This window comes from Triticum dicoccoides, chromosome 3B (genome assembly GCF_002162155.2).
Source record: "Triticum dicoccoides isolate Atlit2015 ecotype Zavitan chromosome 3B, WEW_v2.0, whole genome shotgun sequence".
In the NCBI taxonomy this organism is placed as follows: Eukaryota; Viridiplantae; Streptophyta; class Magnoliopsida; order Poales; family Poaceae; genus Triticum; species Triticum dicoccoides.
The window spans coordinates 462155456-462174630 of record NC_041385.1 but is presented as its reverse complement, the minus strand read 5'-3'; the positions used below and the strand labels follow the sequence as shown (position 1 = coordinate 462174630).

General features: G+C 42.9%; 1 long non-coding RNA gene across 1 annotated transcript; it reads left to right on the top strand.

Annotated features, from left to right (window-relative positions):
• Positions 1–439: 439 nt before the first annotated feature.
• Positions 440–1959, top strand: LOC119281393. The gene is made up of 2 exons (XR_005138400.1): positions 440–1090; positions 1746–1959. It is a non-coding gene; the product is annotated as an uncharacterized LOC119281393 (long non-coding RNA).
• Positions 1960–19175: the final 17216 nt, after the last annotated feature.

Below are 19175 nucleotides of genomic sequence, written 5' to 3'. Positions count from 1 at the left end.
GATGGATGGGCGGAGCCAGGATTTAACCATGAGGGGTCGAACAAAGCTATGGTCATTTTCAAGAACACATATGATATTTGCGTGTCTATGATTTAAGGTAAAAATCATAGTAATTTTACAAAGAGGCGTCTCACAACACAGGCACGAAACATCTATCATTCTCTTCGTTTCATGTTAGGCATAACCCGCTTTAGACTACTGTTTCAGACCATACTATAGTTAGATACTTCTTTTGTATCAAAACATCAGACTTTGTGGACACTAGAGCGTCTTATATGTTGGTACGGATGGGGTACTTCTCTATCTCTTTATACTACCTAAAACAAACGGAGGGTTCCGTTTCCCCTCTTACGTTTCGTCAAACCTAGCGTTTCGTTCGCTCGTCGTCCAGTCGTAGCACTCTCCTCCGCTTCGCCAAGCACATGGGCCGAAGCCCAGCCCCCGTGAGCCAGCCTACAACAACACAAGCAGACGGTCTGGTGCGGTGGCGTTAGGGTTAGCGCTGTCGCCCAGCCCCATGCCCCCATCCTCAGTCCCGTCCTTCTGCTCCTTGGCCGCCGCTCGACCTCCACAGCCGCACCTCGCCGACGGTTGCTGCCTCCATCTATGGACTCGCCGCATCCCACCAGTGCGCCGCCGGACGACCCTAGGCATCACGCTCATGCCGCCCCACCATCGATCCCTTGTGTCGTTCCGCCCATTGCCGTTAGATACCCCTCCGCCGCTGCCCACGTCCTCCCCGATCGACTCAACCTCCACTAACGTGTCGCCGCTCTGACCACCGAGTCCTTACCAGCTGCAACCTCGACGATCCTCCTTTGCATGCGCTTCCGCATCCTCTGCGACCCTGCCGCCTCACGGTCTCTACAGTGCCTCGCCGGCAATGGAACATATTTCTATCTCATCGTTTTCTTTCGTCCATCCCCCACCCCACACAGGCCACGCACACAAGTGAACGAGAGAGAGAGAGAGAGACCCCCCACCCCACACAGGCCACGCACACAAGAGAGAGAGAGAAAGAGAGAGAGAGAGAGAGATGGATGAGATAGGACGTCATGTGTTCTTCACGGGGAGTCCAATCCAATCCAAGGTCAGTGTATTCTTCAATTTCCATTCTCCTTTCATGGATTCGCATACTCTTGTTCTCGTGTATGAAAGACAGTTTGGATTGATGCTGCCATCGGCCATTGGTTATGTGGGAAGAGATTGGGTTTTGCTTACGTGGTGCAATGTGCAATTTCGTCTGGTCCTAGATCAAGTAGAGAGGAAAGATGTTGGCTATGGTTACTTGTTCATCAGGATGTTCTGTCTATATAAATTCCTTCCATTCCATTTCATTGTATTTTCAGTTCCAGTTGTGCACTCTGTTGTGTGTTCTCGTCTCAGCCAAGCACCATTGATAAATAGTCTCGGCAATAATTGCAGAGTGCCATGATGTAAATAAAATTTTCAAATGTGTACGACTCATTCGTAACATTATCCATATGATAAACAGAATAAAGCAAAATATATAGCAGCTACTCCTTTTTTTGTTCAAAGCATAAAAGGTAAGCGACGGTGTCAACAATGTCACAAACTCTCTGTAGCTTTTGCTTTCATGTCCTGAAGATTGTCTCCAATCAACCATAGCAAGCTGCTCAGTCATACCATTGAATTTTGCTTTTATAACTTTCAAATGTTTTTTATTAAGCTATTCCCTGGAATATGACCTCTGATATATTGGTGTATTTGTTCACTCTTTGAAGCTTATTGCCTCTTGATGCATAAACCAACAAGGAGCTTGCTGTTCAAGCATAGGAAGAACATCTTGATGTTGATTCCCCTTTTTGTACGAGATTTTTACAAAAATATCCATCAGTATCTTATTGTTTAGGAATGATAGAAATTCTGCAATGATCGTCAGAAGATATTGCTTTACAATTTCTTCATTGTAATCTTATGCTACAACATATGTCTAACTTATTTCTCTTTGTACCAGTTTACTTGCCTGATTTTGAATTGGAGCTTACCGTTCACTGAAGGAGAATACTATAATAACATGGATGTGCTAAAAGGGAAATTAATATCTAAGTTTATTTGTTGCTGGTACGAAGTGATGCTCTACTTGAGTGAAAAAGGCAAAATAAATAATAGAGCGTGCGTGCGTGTGTGCGTGCGTGCGTGATGGTTTAAATGAATATGGTTTCCAACAATAAAATTTTGAATTATTCACTTGACCGAAATTTCACGATATCTATGCTACATTTGGATGAGACTTGTAGCTAAATTTCCCTTAAGGAATGTACATATATGTATCCTGAAGATCTTGCGGGCTTGCATTGGTGAACTTCAAAGCTTGTTATGAGTCTCTACGGAATTGTTGACAATTGTGTACCTTGTAAAAGTGTCATGGATGCGTGATGGTGAGTGATACTAATACGGATTTAATTCTGGATGGTATATGTCCATTTTAAAGTCCAATCTCCCTCTATCCTCTCGCCTCACTGTGTTGTGGTGGCGTCTTGCGACAACAACCATGCCCCCTCCTCACTTTGGGAGATACAAAAAAAATCATGAGAGAAAGATGGTTAAATGAAAGGTGGGAGAGAGCTACAGATAGATGAGGGAGGAGATAAGAGAGAGAGAAGTTTATCACATGATGCTTTTGGAAACCTCAGGTGCACCTTGCTAATGAAAAGCACAACATGAAATGGTATAGCATAACTACATGATACATCTTCGAAACCAAAAGTGTGTTGGTGGGGTGGTCGGGGGACTACGGCCTGGATGCAGTACTGACATAGGTGACGAGGCAGATATAGTGCGTGAAATTAGAAGAAAAGTAATTTACCTTTAAAAAATTGTTTATGTGTTAGACATCCTAAAGGTTTATGTTACACACATTTATTGCGAAAGTACTAGAATATTTATGTTCCGGTTGCAAGGCACGGGCAATTACCTAGTACTAGTTAAATTGAGCTTCACAGCTCTGAAGCTCAATAAACGAGTTGATACTATATGTATTGGGGGGCCGTTGTCTTTTTTCTCACCCTCATGCCCATTTTATTTTAAAGCTACATCTAACTTGGAAAATTTTGACCTATATACAGGGTCACTAACTAACCAGATTGACATGTAAAGTTGCTAATTAATCAGACAAACATGTTAATTGGACAAAATAAGGTACTTCATCATTAGCGATAGGACAAGCACATCAAGGTGTTGAAATATGAGATGGGCCTAGAGCCCATATGACAATTTCAAATTTAATCTCTAAGGGCCCATGTAGGTGGCATGACAAGGTGGTGAAAAGTTTAGTCCCACCATGCTAGTGGGAGGAGAGTTGGAGTGGTTTATAAGGGATTTTCTCCGTCATGCTATTGAAGCTTGAGAAGAAAAGAAGCCCTCGCACACTCCTCCGCTCGCCACGCCACGCCTCGTCTCGCCTCGCCTCGCCGGTTTGCGGGATTGAGCCGAGCCGAGCTCACTCCTATGCGCTTCTTTTTGCCGGTCAGGAACAGGAACATAGAGTCTTTGAAAGGTAGGGCCACGATCTGAGACGTCAGATCATGGGCTACCGACTTGGACGTGGGTTCAGCCCACGTCTCTCCACGCACGGCCGCACATATATATGTGGGGCGCTGCTAACCCTAGCCGCCGCGAAATAGAACGCATCTTCGCCTTCACACCCACGTCGTTCCTTTGCTGCTGCTGCCGCCGGCGACTCCATCCCGTTCACCGCGGACACGGTTGACGGGACAGCAGGCCTCCGAAACCCCACCTCTCCGGATCCTGTACGGGAGAGGGGCGATTAGGTTTTTGGGTAGCGACTACGCGACTGCTCGCTTCTGTTCATCTACGTCCGCATCACCTTCGTCATCACCATGTCGACCGACGCCGACCGTGCCGCTGTTGAGAAGGCCGAGACCGACAAGAAGGCCGTCGAGGATGCCGCGGCTGCTGCCACCGTTACCGCCGCCGCGTGGCCGATTGGAGGGTATACATCACCGATCCCTCTCGTGTTTCTTTCTGTTGTAGCAGTACTAGCGATATGCATAGATGTTTCTACTATGTGCGTAGTACATGCTCTGTTAGATCGTAATCAGTGTGTTATCAATGTTGTTCATGTCATGCTCATGATTTATTCATGGATTAATTTAATCGAAAAACTGCCTATTTATTCATCAATCCAAAAACATAATGTGTGTAGGATTTTTTTCGAATTCTGGTTTTGCTGCTGCACTGAAACCGTCCCCGTTTACGGGGACGTACTTTAAGTGTTGGCAGACTAAAACCACCTTATGGCTCACGACCATGAACGTGTTCTGGGTTGCCGGTGTGACTCCCACAGGAACGATCGCTCCTGAACAGGAGAAGGCATTCAAGGAGGCCATTGTCGTGTTCCTCGGGGCGGTTCTGAGCGTGATTGGAGATAAGCTGGTTGACGCATATTTGCATATGCGGTCTGCCAAGGACTTGTGGGAGGCGCTCGAATCTAAGTTCGGGGCTGCCGATGCATGGAGCGAGATGTATATTATAGAGCAGTTCCACGATTACAAGATGTTTGAAAACCGTCCTGTATTGGAGCAGGCTCATGAGATAATATGCATTGTTAAGGAGCTTGAGCTTCTTAAGTGCGAGTTACCGGGCAAGTTTGTCGCGGGCTGCATAATCGCTAAGCTCCCCAGTTCCTGGAGGAACTTTGCCACCACTCTGAAACATCAGATGCGTGAATTCTCTATGGAGGATGTCATTGGCCATCTGAGTGTTGAGCAGAATTCAAGGGCAAAGGACTCGCATGGAAAAGGGGTTGAAGGAACTTCTGTGGCCAATATGGTACATTAGAAGAACTCCAATTCCCACAAGCTCAAGGGAAAGAACGGTGTCCAACAAAATACCGACTTCAAGAAGAAGGGCAAGAAGACCTTCAAGAAGAACAAGAAGGATGAGGGCTACTTTACTTGTGGTTCGGCTGAACATTGGGCCAACAAGTGCCCAAACAAGTTTAAGAAGTCAGGACAGGACTCCAAGTCCGTCAACATGATTGTGGGCAACAATGAGAATGGTGCATCTGGGTACGGTAATTTATTTACTGTTTTTCAGTGTTTCAGCCTACCGATTGGTGGGTGGATACAGGTGCAGGTGTTCACGTGTGTGCTGACATTTCATTGTTCTCTTCTTACCAGGTCACATGCCACGGGTCCGTATTGATGGGGAATGGCGCGAGTGCTTCTGTTCATGGTGTTGGCACGGTCGATCTGAAGTTTACTTCGGGAAGGATCGTGCAGCTGAAGAACATGCAACATGTCCCCGCCATCAAGAAGAACCTCGTTAGTGGCTCCCTTCTATGTAGAGAATAGTTTAAGTTGGTATTCGAGTCTAATAAATTAGTTGTTACTAAGTATGGACTATTTGTTGGAAAAGGTTATGAGAGCGGAGGGATGTCCCGCCTTTCCCTCGCAGATTTCTGTAATAAAGTCATGAACCATATTCATTCGAGTGTTAATGAATCTGAAGTTTGGCATTCACGTATTTGTCACATAAGTTTCGGTGTTATGACGTGGCTAGCTAAGTTGGATTTAATCCCGAGTTTCACTTTAGCCAAAGGTTCTAAGCGCCTGTCATGGGTGCAAGCTAAGCAACCTCACCAGCCTCACAAGGCTGCGGAGGAGAGACACTTGGCACCGTTAGAACTCATACATTCTGATCTTTGTGAGATGAATGGCGTGTTGACTAAAAGTGGAAAGAAATACTTCATGACATTGGTAGATGATTCCACTAGAGATTGCTATGTATATCTGTTAAATACTAAAGATGAGGCTCTACACTACTTTAAAATCTATAAGGCAGAAGTTGAGAATCAACTTGAAAAGAAAATTAAACGAGTCCGGTCAGATCATGGTGGAGAGTACTTCTCGAGTGAGTTTGATTCCTTCTGTGCGGAACATGGCATTATTCATGAGAGGATACCTCCCTATTCTCCCTAGTCAAACGGGGTTGCCGAGCGGAAAAACCATACTCTAACTGATCTGGTTAACGCCGTGTTAGATACATTGGGTTTATCCAAGGCATGGTGGGGGGAGGCTATATTGACGGTATGTCATGTCCTGAATAAAGTTCGGACAAAGGATAATGAGATCACTCCCTATGAGAAATGGGCAAAGATAAGGACAACACTCTCGTACTTGCATACTTGGGGCTGTTTGGCGAAAGTAAACGTGTCGATCCCCAAAAACCGTAAGCTTGGACCCAAGACTGTGGACTGCGTTAATTTGGGCTACGCTAAGAACAGTGTTGGCTATAGATTTCTAGTAGCAAAATCTGAGGTACATGACCAGAAGGTCGGTACAATTATGGAGTCTAAGGATGCTACATTCTTTGAGGATATTTTTCCTATGAGAGATATGCAAAGCACTTTTAGACAGGAATCTAAGGAGACTCCTGAGCCTGCCATTCCTATGGAATATTATGAACGAACACATGATGAAAATCGTGAGGAGGATGATGAGGAAACCCTTGGTAGGGGAAAGAGACAAAGGACTGCAAAGACCTTTGGTGATGATTTCTTCGTGTACCTCGTGTATGACACTCCTACTTCTATTTCAGAAGCGTATGCGTCTCCAGAAGCTGACTACTAGAAGGATGTGGTCCGTAGCGAGATGGATTCCATCATGGCTAACGGGACATGGGAGATCACTGAGCGTCCCTATGGTTGCAAACCATTGGGATGTAAGTGGGTGTTCAAAAAGAAGCTTAGGCCCGATGGTACGATTGAAAAGTACAAGGCTAGGCTTGTGGCCAAGGGCTATGATCAGAAATAAGAGGAAGATTTCTTCGATACTTATTCACCTGTGGCTAGACTGACCACCATTCGAGTATTACTCTCGTTGGCGGCCTCCCACGGTCTTCTCGTCCACCAGATGGATGTTAAGACGGCTTTTCTGAATGGAGAGCTAAACGAGGAAATCTACATGCAACAGCCAGATTGCTTTGTGATAGATGGTCAGGAAAGAAAGGTGTGTAGGTTGCTGAAATCTTTATATGGCCTGAAGCAAGCACCTAAGCAATGGCATGATAAGTTTAATACAACTCTGACATCTGTTGGCTTCGTTGTTAATGAAGCTGACAAATGTGTATACTATCGCCATGCTGGGGGCGAAGGAGTCATACTGTGCTTGTATGTTGATGATATACTGATATTCAGAACCAACCTCAAAGTCATTGAGGAGGTTAAGTCATTTTTGTCTTAGAACTTTGAGATGAAGGACCTTGGAGTGGCTGATGTTATCTTGAACATCAAGCTACTGAGAGATAATGAGGGTGGGATCACACTTCTGCAATCCCATTATGTTGAGAAGGTGTTGAGCCGTTTTGGATATTTGGACTGCAAACCATCTCAAACACCATATGATCCTAGTGTGTTGGTCCGAAAGTTCGAAGGCACAACTAAGGATCAACTGAGATACTCTCAAATCATTGGTTTCACTCATGTACCTAGCAAGCGCAACGAGGCCTGACATCATGTTTGATGTGAGCAAATTGAGCCGGTTTGTTTCCAGACCGGGTGATGTACATTGGCATGCTATTGAGAGAGTTATGCGCTATCTGAAAGGTACTATGAACTACGGACTTCACTATACCGGATACTCGTCGGTACTTGAAGGGTATAGTGATGTGAATTGGATCTCTGATGCTGATGAGATGAAGGCCACAACTGGGTATATGTTTACTCTTGGAGGTGGCGCTGTTTCTGGAAGTCTTGCAAGCAAACGATCTTAACGAGATCGACAATGGAAGAAGAATTAACAGCATTAGACACATCTGGTGTCGAAGCAGGATGGCTTCGTGATCTTTTGATGGACTTTCCATTGGTTGATAAACCGGTTCCGGCTATCCTTATGAACTATGACAATCAGACTGTCATCACCAAGGTGAAGAGTTCAAAGGACAACATGAAGTACAACATGAAGTACAACAAACACATAAGAATGAGATTAAAAGCTGTCAGAAAATTAAGAAACTCCGGAGTGATAGCGTTGGAGTACGTCCATACGGCTAAGAATCTGGCAAATCCCTTTACAAAAGGGCTATCACGTGTCGTGATAGATAGTGCATCGAGGGAGATGGGTATGGGACCCACATGACTTGCCATGGTAGTAACCCAACCTATGTGATCGGAGATCCCGTAAAGTAGGACCTGGGAAAACAAGCCAGTGGTGAACTGAGGAGAGTAACTTTACTAACCCACTCCGTTGGAGATGCAATACTCTCGGAAACTGTATGGGAGGATGACTACTATCTTAATGTGTTCCAAGGCTTATATGTATAAGCAAGATGCTATCCTACAGAGCGATCTTTGGAGGAACACACCTATATGAGCCCGACTGCTGGTCACAGTCTATGAGATTGGGGTGATCTCTAGCAAGCTCATGAACAGGCCAGGAGTGTGACTAATATGCTCCACCCGAGGGGTCGGCCTTTGGCAGCCTCGTATCAGTGAGACTTGTGGTGAAACTTCTTGACGCCAAACTAACAATTCAAGGCATAGTCCATTGTTCAGTTGTGAAGGAGTGTAACTACTTGGTCTAGGTGGAGCTCAATCTTAATCGGTCTCCACCGAGGTGCTGGTATATCAAAACAGCATTTGGAACAAAGGACAAAGTGGGCCCTGCTACCTCTTGAGCACTGCGTTGGATTTCCCCAAAGAGGAGAGGATGATGCAGTAAAGTAGCGTAAGTATTTCCCTCAGTTTTTGAGAACCAAGGTATCAATCCAGTAGGAGACCACGCACAAGTCCCTCGTACCTACACAAAACGATAGCTGCTCGCAACCAACGCGATTAGGGGTTGTCAATCCCTTCACGGTCACTTACGAGGGTGAGATCTGATAGTGATGATAAATAATATTTTTGGTATTTTTGATATAGAGATGCAAAGTGAAAAGTAAAAGGCAAAATAAAAACAAAGCAAATAATAAAGTGATGGAGATTGATATGATGAGAATAGACCCGGGGCCATAGGTTTCACTAGTGGCTTCTCTCAAGAGCATAAGTATTCTACGGTGGGTGAACAAATTACTGTTGAGCAATTGACAGAATTGAGCATAGTTATGAGTATATCTAGGTATGATCATGTATATAGGCATCACGTCCGAGACAAGTAGATCGAAACGATTCTGCATCTACTACTATTACTCCACTCATCGACCGCTATCCAACATGCATCTAGAGTATTAAGTTTAAAACAGAGTAACACCTTAAGCAAGATGACATGATGTAGAGGGATAAATTCATGCAATATGATAAAAAAACCATCTTGTTATCCTCGATGGCAACAATACGATACATGCCTTGCTGCCCCTACTGTCACTGGGAAAGGACACCGCAAGATTGAACCCAAAGCTAAACACTTCTCCCATTGCAAGAACTACCAATGTAGTTGGCCAAACCAAACGGATAATTCGAAGAGACTTGCAAAGATAACTCAATCATACATAAAAGAATTCAGAGAAGATTCAAATATTATTCATAGATAAGCTGGATCATAAACCCACAATTCATCGGTCTCAACAAACACACCGCAAAAAGAAGATTACATTGAATAGATCTCCACAAGAGAGGGGGAGAACATTGTATTGAGATCCAAAAAGAGAGAAGAAGCCATCTAGCTACTAGCTATGGACCCGAAGGTCTGAAGTAAACTACTCACACTTCATCGGAGAGGCTATGGTATTGATGTAGAAGCCCTCTGTGGTAGATGCCCCCTCTGGCGGAGCTCCAGAACAGGCCCCAAGATGGGATCTCATGGATACAGAAAGTTGCGGCAGTGGAATTAGGTTTTTGGCTCCGTATCTGATCTATCGGGGGTACGTAGGTATATATAGGAGGAAGGAGTACGTCGGTGGAGCAACAGGGGGCCCACGAGGTAGGGGGGCACGCCCTAGGGGGGGGCACCCTTGTGACCGCCTCTGTTACTTCTTGGAGCAGGGTCCAAGTCTCCTGGATCACGTTTGGTGAGAAAATCACGTTCCCGAAGGTTTCATTCCGTTTGGACTTCGTTTGATATTCCGTTTCTTCGAAACACTGAAATAGGCAAAAAAAACAACAATTCTAGGTTGGGCCTCTGGTTAATAGGTTAGTCCCAAAAATAATATAAAAGTTGAAAATAAAGCCCAATATAATCCAAAACAGTAGATAAAGTAGCATGGAGCAATCGAAAATTATAGATACGTTGGAGACGTATCAGGCATCCCCAAGCTTACTTCCTGCTCGTCCTCGAGTAGGTAAATGATAAAAAAAGAATTTTTGATGCGGAGTGATACTTTGGCATAATTTCAATGTAAATCTTCTTAATTGTGGCATGAATATTCAGATCCGAAAGATTCAAGACAAAAGTTCATGTTGACATAAAAGTAATAATACTTCAAGCATACTAATCAAAGCAATCATGTCTTCTCAAAATAACATGGCTAAAGAAAGTTATCCCTACAAAATCATATAGTCTGGCTGTTGCTCTATCTTCGTCACACAAAATATTTAATCATGCACAACCCCAATGACAAGCCAAGCAATTGTTTCATACTTTAGTAATCTCAAACTCTTCCAACTTTCACGCAATACATGAGCGTGAGCCATGGACACAGCACTATAGGTGGAATAGAATGGTGGTTGTGGAGAAGACAAAAAGGAGAAGATAGTCTCACATCAACTAGGCGTATCAACGGGCTATGGAGATGCCCATCAATAGATATCAATGTGAGTGAGTAGGGATTGCCATGAACGGATGCACTAGAGCTATAAGTATATGAAAGCTCAACAAAAGAAATTAAGTGGTTGTGCATCCAACTTGCTTGCTCACGAAGACCTAGGGCACTTTTGAGGAAGCCCATCATTGGAATATACAAGCCAAGTTCTATAATGAAAAATTCCCACTAGTATATGAAAGTGACAACATATGAGACTCTCTTATCATGAAGATCATGGTGCTACTTTGAAGCACAAGTGTGGAAAAAGGATAGTAGCATTGTCCCTTCTCTCTTTTTCTCTCTTTTTTTTGTTTGGGCCTTCTCTTTTTTTGTGGCCTCCTTTTTTGATTTTTCGTCCGGAGTCTCATCCCGACTTATGGGGGAATCATAGTCTACATCATCCTTTCCTCACTGGGACAATGCTCTAATAATGATGACCATCACACTTTTATTTTTCTTACAACTCAACAATTACAACTCGATACTTAGAACAAAATATGACTATATCTGAATGCCTCCGGCGGTGTACCGGAATATGCAATGAATCAAGAGTGACATGTATGAAAATTATGAAGGTGGCCTTGCCACAAATACAATGTCAACTACATGTTCATGCAAAAAGAAATATGACAATGATGGAGCGTGTCATAATAAACGGAATGGTGGAAAGTTGCATGGCAATATATCTCGGAATGGCTATGGAAATGCCATAATAGGTAGGTATGGTGGCTGTTTTGAGGAAGGTATATGGTGGGTGTATGATACCGGCGAAAAGTGCGCGGTATTAGAGAGGCTAGCAAAGGCGGAAAGGTGAGAGTGCATATAATCCATGGACTCAACATTAATCAAAAGAACTCATGCACTTGTTGCAAAAATTTAGAAGTCATCAAAAACCAAAGCACCACGCACATGCTCCTAGGGGGATAGATTGGTAGGAAAAGACCATCGCTCGTCCCCGACCGCCACTCATAAGGAAGACAATCAATAAATAAAATTGTGCTCCAACTTCATCACAAAGCGGTTCACCATACATGCATGCTACGGGAATCACAAACTTCAACACAAGCATTCTTTAAATTCATAATTACCCAACTAGCATTACTTTGATATTATCACCTTCATATCTCAAAACAATTATCAAGCATCAAACTTATCTTAGTATTCAACGCACTCAAAAGAAAGTTTCACATATCTTGAATACCAAGTATATTATCATTAAGCAAATTACCATGCTATTAACGACTCTCAAAATAATCTAAGTGAAGCATGATAGATCAATAGTTTCTTTAAAACAAATCCACCACTGTGCTCTAAAAGATGTAAGTGAAGTACTAGAGCAAAAATTATCACGCTCAAAAGATATAAGTGAAGCACTAGAGCAAAACTATCAAGCTCAAAAGATATAAGTGAAGCACATAGAGTATTCTAGCAAATTCCAAATCATGTATGGCTCTCTCAAAAGGTGTGTACAGCAAGGATGATCGTGGTAAACTAACAAGCAAAGACGCAAATAATACAAGACACTCCAAGCAAAACACATATCATGTGGTGAATAAAAATATAGCTCCAAGTAAATTACCGATGAAAGTAGAAGAAAGAGGGGATGCCTTCCAGGGAATCCCCAAGCTTTGACTTTTTGGTGTCCTTGGATTATCTTGGGGGTGCCATGGGCGTCCCCAAGCTTAGGCTCTTGCCACTCCTTATTCCATAATCCATCAAAAGAATTCACCCAAAACTTGAAAACTTCACAAAACAAAACTCAATAGAAATCTCGTGAGCTCCGTTAGAGAAAGAAAACAAAATAATACTTCAAGGTACTGTAATGAACTCATTATTTATTTATATTGGTGTTAAACCTACTGTATTCCAACTTCTCTATGGATTATAAACTATTTTACTAGCCATAGATTCATCAAAATAAGCAAACAACACACACAAAACAGAATCTGTCAAAAACAGAACAGTTTGTAGCAATCTGTAACTAACTCAAACTTCTGGAACTCTAAAAATTCTACCAAAATAGGAAGTCCTGGACAATTTTTCTATTGAACATCAGCAAAAAGAATCAACGCAAAATCACGTTCCTGTGATTTAAAAAAATTATATTCGTGCGTGCAAAGTTTCTGTTTTTCAGCAGAATCAAATCAACTATCATCGTAGGTTATCCTATAGGTTCTACTTGGCACAAACACTAATTAAAATATAAAACCACATCTAAACAGAGGCTAGATGTATTATTTATTCCTAAACATAAGCAAAAACAAAAAACAAAAAATAAAATTGGGTTGCCTCCCAACAAGCGCTATCGTTTAACGCCCCTAGCTAGGCATAAAAGCAAGGATAGATCTAGGTTTTGCCATCTTTGGTAGGCAATCCATAATTGGCTCTCATGATAGATTCATATGGTAATTTTATTTTCTTTCTAGGGAAGTGTTCCATGCCCTTCTTTAAGGGAAATTGGAATCTAATATTCCCTTCCTTCATATCAATAACTGCACCAATCGTTCTAAGGAAAGGTCTACCAAGAATAATGGGACATGAAGGATTGCAATCTATATCAAGAACGATAAGATCTACGGGCACATAATTCCTATTTGCAACAATAAGAACATCATTAATTCTTCCCATAGGCTTTTTAATAGTGGAATCCGCAAGATGCAAGTTTAGAGAGCAATCTTCAAAGTCACGGAAATCTAGCAAATCACACAAAGTTTTGGGAATGTTAGAAATACTAGCACCCAAATCACACAAAGCATGAAACTCATAATCTTTAATTTTAATTTTAATAGTAGGTTCCCACTCATCATAGTGTTTTCTAGGGATAGAAACTTTCAACTCAAGTTTTTCTTCATAAGATTGCATCAAGGCATCAACAATGTGTTCGGTAAAGGCCTTATTTTGACTATAAGCATGAAGAGAATCTAGCACGGATTGCAACAAGGAAATACAACCAATCAAAGATCAATTTTCATAATTAAATTCCTTGAGATCCAAAATAGTGGGTTTAGCAACATCTAGGTTTTTATTTCTTTCAATCTCACTTTCATCAATTTCATCATCAAGATCTAGAAACTCCAAATTCTTAGAACGCCTTCTAGGTAAAGGAAGATCATATTCAGTTTCATCAAGATTCATATTGCAAAACAAAGATTTAATAGGGGACACATCAATAACTTTTAGATCTTCATCTTGATTTTCATAGGAATTGGAAGAACACGCTTTAATAAAGGCATCTTTGGAAGCACGCATCCTAGCGGTTCTTTCCTTGCACTCATCAATGGAAATTCTCATGGCTTTGAGGGACTCATTGATATCATGCTTAGGAGGAATAGGTCTAAGCTTTAAAGAATCAATTTCAAGAGAAAATCTATCAAAGTTCCTAGCCAAATCATCAACTTTAAGCAATTTCTCTTCAAGCAAAGCATTAAAATTCTTTTGTGAATTCATAAACTCTTTAACACTACTCTCAAATTCAGAGGGCATCTTATTAAAATTTCCATAAGAGTTGTTGTAGGATTTTCCATAAATATTAGAAGGATTACTAGGATAAGGCCTAGGATTAAAATTCCCTCTATACGCGTTGTTTCCAAAACTATTCCTACCAACAAAATTTACATCCATAGATTCATTATTATTCTCAATCAAAGTAGACAAAGGCATATCATTGGGATCAAGAGAAGTATTTTTAGTAGCAAACATCTTCATAAGTTCATCCATCTTTTCACTCAAAACATTGATTTCTTCTATATCATGCACTTTTTTACTAGAAGATCTTTCGGTGTGCCATTGAGAATAATTGGCCATAATATTATCAAGCAATTTTGTAGCATCCCCTAACGTAATTTCCATAAACGTGCCTCCCGCAGCCGAATCTAAGAGATTTCTAGAAGCAAAGTTCAAACCGGCATACATTTTTTGTATGATCATCCATAAATTCAAACCATGAGTAGGGCAATTGCGAAGCATCAATTTCATTCTTTCCCAAGATTGGGCAACATGCTCATGATCAAGTTGTTTAAAATTCATAATATCGTTCCTAAGAGTGATGATCTTAGCGGGAGGAAAATACTTAGAAATAAAAGCATCTTTGCACTTGTTCCAAGAATCAATACTATTTTTAGGCAAAGACAAAAACCAAATTTTAACACGATCTCTAAGTGAAAACAGAAATAACTTCAATTTGAAAATATTGTTATCCGTATCTTTCTTCTTTTGCATATCACACAAATCAACAAAATTGTTTAGATGAGTAGCGGCATCTTCACTAGGAAGGCCGGCGAATTGATATTTCATAACAAGATTCAGCAAAGCGGTATTAATTTCACAAGACTCATCATTATTAAGAGGAGCAATCGGAGTACTAAGGAAATCATTATTATTGGTATTCGAGAAGTCACATAATTTGGTATTATCTTGCACCATGGCAACAAGTAATCCAACACACAAGCAAACAAAAAGGCAAAGGGAAAAAGGCAAATGGGAAAGAGAGGAGGAGATTGGGAAAGAGAGGACGAATAAAACGGCAAGGGTGAAGTGGGTGAGAGGAAAACGAGAGGCAAATAATGTAATGCGAGAGATAGGGATTGTGATGGGTACTTGGTATGGTTGACTTGCTTGCGTGAGCCTCCCCGGCAACGGCGCCAGAAATTCTTCTTGCTACCTCTTGAGCACTGCGTTGGATTTCCCCGAAGAGGATAGGATGATGCAGTAAAGTAGTGTAAGTATTTCCCTCAGTTTTTGAGAACCAAGGTATCAATCCAGTAGGAGACCATGCACAAGTCCCTCGTACCTACACAAAACGATAGCTACTCCCAATCAACGCGATTAGGGGTTGTCAATCCCTTCACGGTCACTTATGAGGGTGAGATCTGATAGAGATGATAAATAATATTTTTGGTATTTTTGATATAGAGATGCAAAGTGAAAAGTAAAAGGCAAAGTAAAAACAAAGCAAATAATAAAGTGATGGAGATTGATACGATGAGAATAGACCCGGGGCCATAGGTTTCACTAGTGGCTTCTCTCAAGAGCATAAGTATTCTACAGTGGGTGAACAAATTACTGTTGAGCAATTGACAGAATTGAGCATAGTTATGAGTATATCTAGGTATGATCATGTATATAGGCATCACGTCCGAGACAAGTAGATCGAAACAATTCTGCATCTACTACTATTACTCCACTCATCGACCGCTATCCAGCATGCATCTAGAGTATTAAGTTAAAAACAGAGTAACGCCTTAAGCAAGATGACATGATGTAGAGGGATAAATTCATGCAATATGATAAAAACCCCATCTTGTTATCCTCGATGGCAACAATACAATACGTGCCTTGCTGCCCCTACTTTCACTGGGAAAGGACACCGCAAGATTGAACCCAAAGCTAAACACTTCTCCCATTGCAAGAACTACCAATCTAGTTGGCCAAACCAAACGGATAATTCGAAGAGACTTGAAAAGATAACTCAACCATACATAAAAGAATTCAGAGAAGATTCAAATATTATTCATAGATAAGCTGGATCATAAACCCACAATTCATCGGTCTCAACAAACACACCGCAAAAAGAAGATTACATCGAATAGATCTCCACAAGAGAGGGGGAGAACATTGTATTGAGATCCAAAAAGAGAGAAGAAGCCATCTAGCTACTAGCTATGGACCCGAAGGTCTGAAGTAAACTACTCACACTTCATCGGAGAGGCTATGGTGTTGATGTAGAAGCCCTCCATGGTAGATGCCCCCTTCGGTGGAGCTCCAGAACCCAAGATGGGATCTCGTGGATACAGAAAGTTGCGGCAGTGGAATTAGGTTTTTGGCTCCGTATGTGATCTGTCGGGGGTACGTAGGTATATATATAGGAGGAAGAAGTACGTCGGTGGAGCAACAGGGGGCCCACGAGGTAGGGGGCGCGCCCTAGGGGGGGCACCCTCGTGACCGCCTCTGTTACTTCTTGGAGCAGGGTCCAAGTCTCCTGGATCAGGTTCGGTGAGAAAATCACATTGCTGAAGGTTTCATTCCGTTTGGACTCCGTTTGATATTCCGTTTCTTCGAAACACTGAAATAGGCAAAAAACAGCAATTCTGGGCTGGGCCTCCGGTTAATAGGTTTGCCCCAAAAATAATATAAAAGTGGAAAATAAAGCCCAATATAATCCAAAACAGTAGATAAAGTAGCAAGGAGCAATCAAAAATTATAGATACGTTGGAGACGTATCAGGCCCCTGAGATCTGGTGGGGGATTGTTGAAATATGGGATGGGCCTAGAGCCCATATGACAATTTCAGATTTAATCTCTAAGGGCCCATGTAGGTGGCACGACAAGGTGGTGGGAAGTTTAGTCCCACCATGCTAGTGGAAGGAGAGTTGGAGTGGTTTATAAGGGATTCTCTCCCTCATGCTATTGAAGCTTGAGAAGAAAAGAAGCCCTCGCGCACTCCTCCTCCTCCACTCGCCTCGCCACGCCATGCCTCATCACGACGTGCCGCGGGTTGCGGGATTGAGCCGAGCCAATCTCACTCCTATGTGCTTCTTTTTGCCGGTCAGGAATGGAGTCTTTGATAGGTAGGGCCACTATCTGATACGTCAGATCATGGGCTACCGACTTGGACATGGGTTCAGCCCACGTCTCTTCACGCGCGGCCGCACATATATATGTGGGGCGCTGCCAACCCTAGCCGCCGCGAAATAGAACACATCTTCGCCTCCACGCCCACGTCGTTCCTTTGCTGCTGCTGCCGCCGGCGACTCCATCCCGTTCACCGCGTACACGGTTGACGGGAGAGCAGGCCTCCGAAACCCCACCTCTCCGGATCCTGTACGGGAGAGGGGCGATTAGGTTTTTGGGTAGCGACTACGCGACTGCTCGCTTCTGTTCATCTACGTCCGCATCACCTTCGTCATCACCATGTTGACCGACGCCGACCATGCCGCTGCTGATAAGGCCAAGGCCGACAAGAAGGCCGCCGAGGATGCCGCGGCTGCTGCCACTGTTACCGCCACTGCGTGGCCGATTGGACGGTATACATCGCTGATCCCTCTCATGTTTCTTTCTGTTGTAGCAGTACTAGCGATATGCCTAGATGTTTCTACTATGTGCATAGTACATGCTCTGTTAGATCGTAATCAGTGTGTTATCAATGCTGTTCATGTCATGCTCATGATTTATTCATGGATTAATTTAATCGAAAAAGCTGCCTATTTATTCATCACAAGGTACCTTTTGATCTGACTGCTAGCTTCAACAGAAGTAAGTTGGTGATCTATAGACTCCTTGGAGAGACACTGCAGCAGGATCAAGTGGCAAGCCATTGACGTAGTCGACCGCAGCGCCTCAGCTGATAACCGGCGGTGTGCTTTGCGAAAGTTGGAGCGGTAGCAGGTGCCCTAGTTGCGCCAGATCGATTGATCGATGAAAAGTGACGCGGACGTTCTAGGTGGATAGATTTTTTTAGACAAACTCGGAAGCATTATTGAATCGTCACAGCGTTTACACGGACGAAAGAAAGTCCATCCGGCTGGCCTAACCAAACATGTCGGCCAGCTGGAAGCGATAAAGCATGCTTCGCGAGTTTGTGAGCCTCGATATTCGAGCTCCTAAATTCATGACTAATATTACAAGCCTGAAAAATAGACATACGATCTAATATTTCATGTATAAGTGCTCCATAAACCGTTGGGTTTCTTTCTCGAACATCTTCCACGACCACCTTCCAATCTGATGAAACATGTATCCTCCTTTCATACAGATCCTCTGATAGGGAAGGAGACTCCCTTATTGCCAAGCATTCAAGAGTAGCTGGGTCTGAGATCCTCAGGAACACCACTGCTGAAGCTCCCAAGAAAGCACCTGAATGGTCTCTGCATATAGCTCCCATAGCTCCATATCTCCCTCCTCTCCCGACTGCGGCGTCTATGTTGATTTTTGCTGCTCCCTCCGGAGGCGGTATCCAGTGTGATGGCCGCGGGCCGAACCTTGGGACTGACACTGGTGACTGTTTTATAACCTCCGATTCTCTCATAGTATATGACTGCACAAAAGAGTGTGTTGAGAATGGACTTTTGTATTTCTACTCGTGGATCGCCTTGCGTCGTGCACCCCATATAGCCCAGAGTGTAACCACAAGTTTTATGAACTCTTCTTGAGGCAACACTTCTTGCATGGAGAATAACCAATCCTTGGCGCTATCATTGGTGTTTGTACTAAGTCCGTCAAGAATTGTTTTTGATGAAAGCGCCCACGTACTCTTTGAGACGGTGCAGTTTAGTAGAGCATGGCGCCAAGTATCCTCCGCTCCACATAGGATGCATGAATTACTAGTAGACATGTTACGGTGATTCAAAAGTGTTGTCGTCGGTATTGTATGTTGTGCCAGTCTCCATAGAAAGTTCTTCAGTTTCGAAGGAACCCGAACACCCCAAAGCTGTGACCAAAATTTGCTATCTGTTTTG